The 5,572-nt window shown below is 45.5% G+C and overlaps 1 pseudogene; it reads left to right on the top strand.

The window, feature by feature from the left end:
- The first annotated feature begins 532 nt into the window (after positions 1-532).
- Positions 533-634, top strand: LOC115803064 (U4 spliceosomal RNA; annotated as a pseudogene).
- The last annotated feature ends 4,938 nt before the right edge of the window (positions 635-5,572 follow it).

Below are 5,572 nucleotides of genomic sequence, written 5' to 3'. Positions count from 1 at the left end.
AAAAAAAAAAGCAGTGACTATTAACCACCAAAATGATCTCATTCACGTTTGTTCTAGAAATATTTTAATAATTATTAATACTTAATAATATTTAATACTAAATGTGCCTTCAAACAGCATCAGAACTCAGTAAGTGGTGTTTAGATCTCAATATAAGACTGTGCTTGGCTGCAAAAAAGATGGATAAAATCCTGTGTTTGCCCTAAAAAAAGAAAAAGAAATCTAAAATTTCAAAAGTCAAAACAAGTTGTTAGAATTTGTTAGTTACCTTAAGCTTAGATGTTCTTATCTGTAAAATGGGGACAATAATAGGGTTATTTTGAAGGTTAAATACGTGTAAAAGCCTCAGTCTACCGCAAGGTTGATCAGCTTTAACACTATTGACATTCCAGGTGGGATAATTTTTTGTTGTGAGGGCCTGTCCTGTGCATCGTAGGATGTTTAGCAGTATCCTAGCTTCTACCGGCTAGATGCCAGTAGCAAACCACCTGCGTGCCACCACACCTCCATTGTCACGATCAAAAATGTCTCCAGCTTTGCGCAGTGGCAGTATCGTAGCCAATGAGGCTTATCCGAGGTGCGATTATTGCTAATTGAAAAATGTCTCCAAACATTTCCAAATGTCCCCAAGGGGCCAAAATACCCCTGGTTGAGAACCGCTATTCTAGTGCTTGGCATCTAGTGATTGTTCCACAAATATTAGATGTTATTATTTATTTATTTGTTGGCTGTGCCTCGCGGCATGTGGGATCCTAGCTCCCCCGCCAGGGACCAAACCCGCACCCCCTGAGTGGAAGTGCAGCAACTTAACCACTGGACTTCCAGGGAAGTCCCCAGATGTTATTTTTATTATCGTTAAAATTATTACTAACAGCAGCATCACCCTGCTGTGATGACAGCTCCTTTCTCTCACTGAATTTTTTAAAATAATACTGCATTTCTGCATCCTTTCAAGAGAAGGAGCTGAAAAAGGGCAAAAGGTCCTTAATTTGACAGCAGTCCGACAGGAAACCTACAATCCCCTGAGATGTCTCCTTTCCTGGAAGGAAAAAGGGCCGCCCTTTTGTTCAGCTCTAGAAATTAGGTACGTTTCTCAGGCTCAGAGTTTGTGAGATGCTACAGGTTCTTCCATTGGCATACATTTTCCAGCTGTAGGCACTACTGGTTTGGTTGGCTCCTGAAGCTGCTTTTGGAGATTTCCAAGGGTACCACCACCTGAGAAAGGAAGGAAAGAGGTGCCGAGAAGGAGAAGTCTTCGACAGGACTTCCTCCCTTTGCTGCTTTTCGTGGTTTTGTGCTTGTTTGGGTTTACAAGTGTGTTCTTTTGCCCAAATTGTTCTTGCGTCTTCTAACAGTGTTTGCTTTAGGTGTTTTGATACCGCGCTGTTTTGAAGGTACTAATGTTTTTCATGGCATGTCTTGTGTTAAGTGTACACACTGAGAGGTAAGTGCTGGTGACTGACAGTGTTCCTCCAAGTCTTTAACAAAATAACTGCTAACAGTAGAGAAAAGTGAAAAGAGTTCTAGGGGTCTGGGAGTGGCAAGCTGAAAATACGAAATTTCTCTCCACCTGTTAGTTGTATCTTTGGAATATGTGCACGTTACTTTCTACGCTAAAATGTTTTTTCACTTGTTTCAAAATGTGTATGTGGACTCTCCATGTTGGGCCCTGTATATCCGGTGGCTTTTCCTACTCCCCTTTTGAAAGTATGCATGATGCACTTGCAAAGGAAAGATCACAACCTCGCAATCTGATAGACCTACACAAAAATTTGTTTTAATAAAGAAAACTGTCAGCCTAGCAAGCACTCAGATCCTACATTTGTTGCTTTTTTATTCTTCCCCTTCCTTACCACAAAGCCTGGCTCTTCCCATCATGATAAGTGAGGCTTTTTCTAGTTCCCATTCCCACCACCCACCACCATGCCAACTTCCTCACACCCTGTACATTCTGCACAAACCTGGACATTTCCGCTTCCTGGAGGCCTGTCTCTCTGTGACCTTGAAGTTCTTCAAACGCAGTCTTGAAATCAAACCACCTGTGAGGGTTTCCCTGATGAATTATCCTCCGTGACAGCCTCTCCTCCTGTACCTACCTTGTCCACACAAAGAAATGGTTTAAAAAAAATTCACTTTAAGGACTTCCCTGGTGGTCCAGTGGTAAAGAGCCCACGTGCCCTGGAACCCGCACACCACAACTAGACAGAGAAAACCTGCACGCCACAACTAGAGGGAAGCCTGATCACCGCAATGAAGAGCCCGCGTGTCACAACAAAAGATCCCACATGCCTCAGCGAAGATCCCATGTGCCGCAGCTAAGACCTGAGGCAGCCAAAAAAATAAATAATAAATCTTTTTTAAAAATTCACTTTAGAGCCAAGCTTTCTTGCCTCTTATTTTAAATTTTTATAATTTTAAAGTCTAAGGATGGCTAGAAACAAGTGATGTCTGTTTAAATTTGCATGGCACAAATCACATATTTCCTGAGAAATAACAGACTCCATATTTATGTTTTTCAATAAAAATATAAACAGGAGCTACTTATAATCTCTTCTAATGGCCTAATTATGATTTCCTTGAGGGTAAGAAACGTCTATTTTCCATTCTGTTTCCCTCTTAGTATTTAACTCAAAGGTTTGGACATTTCACACCTTCAAAAAATATATGTTGAATGAACCTAAGAATGAATGAGTGATTTGCATTTGTAAAATTCATTTCCATGCGCTGTAGATGATCTGCAGACTTGGGCCAAGTGCCCATGCTTAGGAGACCTTGTCGGTATCAGGCTTGTGCAGTCTGTTCGTTGTCTTGCAGTATTGGCTGGTTCGAGGCATGGTCATCGAGTCTCCCTTGTTGATACTTGACCTCATCCGTGTCCTTCAAAGCCCCAAGCATAGAGTTTTGCCTGTAGTAGTTACTTGAGAAATGTTATGGAATGAATGTCATTTGTAGCATAATACAGAGAGCATAAGCAAAAGAATTTGGAGAAAAGATAATCGGTCAAAGTAAATAACAGCCACCTTGTCCCCCACATATGTATACGGTTAGATTAAATGTTCCTGGAGGGAGGGAAAACCATCTGATGAAGAATGATGGGCAAGTCTGAGGATCAGGGGACCAGGACCGAGACTGGCTCTGTAAACACTGTCCCCCTTCCTTACTTTCCACAGTGCTGGGTCGATGTCTTCTGGAGTAAGAACTGGAGTGTGATTTTTTTTTCTAGATGTTTGTGTTTTTATTAACTCCTGTCCTCCAGGCCAGGGGAAGGTCTGCCTATTATGAGGAGGCTATGGCCTTCTGGGTTGTTAAGAACTTAATGAAAAATCATAACTTGTATTAATAATGAATGTGGGCTGTGGATTTTTTCACTCATAGATTCTATCAGTACTTTCAAAATGGAGACAAGCCAGCAGCCACCACAATTAGAAGTGGCAGAGTGTGCTGATTGATAGAAGAAATAAATAGTGGGAACTGGGATCATGACGCGGACCTAGTGATCAGTCGAAACTGGAATTATGACTTTGTCCAGACTCAGTCAAATACCAAGGACTCTGAACCCTTTTGCGGCACTCACATCTAACTAGGAGGTTTGAAAGCAACCCTTAGCACTTGTACGCTGGACGTTACAGGAGCAGGAGTTCACGTGAAATGTTGTTTCGTGAACCTTCTGGATGCACTCTTGCTAGTCTCATGCAAGTTGCTTGTGACGTCTTGAAGTCAGTGCGAATCAACCGGAGACCACGCTTAACAGTCTATCTTCCGACCAGTTAAAGACACAAGTGGTCCTCCAGTCAACAGAGCCCATCCAGGTAGGACAGAAAGACCCCAGCTTTGGAGTGGGGCATCTGTTACTCTACTCGATGAAAGAGCAGTGAGAATACATCACCTGTATCTGAACAGAGCTCAGTTACAAATACGTGAGCAATGACTCTGAAAAATCTTCCAGTGGACCTCTCGACTTCGGGTATGATCAATTTTTCCGGAAAGAGTGAAACAAAGCAGCAATTGGATAGACAAGTACTCAAGAGAAAAGTTCTTCTATTCGTGAGATTTAACGTAAAGAAGGATACAGCACAGGAGGAAGTCCAGGCTGATCCTGTCTGGTGGCTACAGTCAGGCTGGCACTTAACCTGGCATCTGTAAAGCAGTTCCAGTAATACCTACCACATGGTGTTGCTGTAATGGTCAAATGACATAATGTACTGTGTGATGGGTCACGTACCTGGTGTACAGAGAGCATTTAAAATGCTTGACCCGACAAGACACCCAGCTTCAGACCTACACTCAGACGCAACCCCCACAACTGGCTCTAATGAAACAGCACTAACCAAGAGGTCCAAGCCTGCAGAAAGACAAGGGGGACATTCTTGCAAAGCCAGTCTCCAGCCCATGGAAGGTGATGAACTAAATCTTTGCCATGTGCATGTGCGCCTAAGTGACGGGGGCAGGGATGTTCCCAGCAGGACTTTTAAATAACTGTGATGTGCCCACGGCATAATTCCCGGGCCTGAAGTTGCTTCCTTTCCTTATAATAACTGTCCGCTAGGTAGCTTGTGGCCAGTGGGCCAAGAAACAGAAGGCAGTTGGTGTCAGCCTCCCGAGATGCCAAGTGGAGAAGTTTTTCTCAGGTTTCTGGGTGGGTTTTTAAGCCAACACCCTTGAAAGGAAGCGGAGCCTGCATGCCACAGGCATCTGGGACACAAGGACCTACACAGTATTTTTGAAAAGTTCAGTATCGCTTGCCGACGATAAAGGGGCATTCACTGCGGGCACAGGCACTCCACAGGGTGGGTGGGGTCGGAGCTGCCAGGCGGTCCTCGGACCAAGTGTGCAGCCAGTTTTCCTTTTCCACCATCTCTAGAGTTGAGTATGTGCCAAGACGGTTGAAAGCTTTCGGAGACGCCCATAGACACAGATAGCGAGCCCCCCACTCCCCCAGCCCGTCTTTTCCATGGAACTTAGCAGCAGCTACCAGGGGCGTCATCACAGAGCATTCATTTTTTCCCTTGCCTGGTTTCCCACATTCTGTGACCACCTTGGAGCGTGCCAGGGAAAATATTGAGAGCCTAGGTAAACGAAGGGGAACCCAACATTCACCAGTCTGGCCTTAAAATAGCCGGCGGAACGCCCCCATCCCAGCGGGTACACAGGCGGTGACTGTTAACTAGTGTTGTTCAGCGCGCCCGCCCGCCTGCCCCACCAGCTTGCCCCAGTCCCCGTGAAAGCCTGCGTCAGAGAGCGGACAGAGGCGCAGGCTTTGCTGCCGCATCCCCTCGGCCCACGCCCACTCCCACCCCAAGACTTCGGTGAATATTAATGAACACGAAGTGACCTGATCGATGCTAAGCGGCACGCGCCCCTGGGCTGGGTGGGGACCTTAGTGAAAGGTACCTCTGCGGTGGGGTGGAGGCTTCGACAGAGCACTGGGGCAGAGCCAAGAGTGTTCTTGGAGGAGAGTGGAAGCTTGGGGAGTTGTAGGACACTCCCCAGGGCTGGGCACCCCAGGCAGAAAGAAAAACGCCTCCATCCTGACCATTGGAGACCCTGGGCCGTAGCTCTAGAACTTGCTACT

The sequence above is a fragment of the Delphinapterus leucas genome, chromosome 19 (genome assembly GCF_059928025.1).
Source record: "Delphinapterus leucas isolate spDelLeu-1000000601 "Yukka" chromosome 19, BTC_Dleu_Yukka2, whole genome shotgun sequence".
NCBI classification, from domain to species: Eukaryota; Metazoa; Chordata; class Mammalia; order Artiodactyla; family Monodontidae; genus Delphinapterus; species Delphinapterus leucas.
Note: the sequence above shows the minus strand (reverse complement) of the source record. Positions and strands in the feature narration are given on the sequence as shown.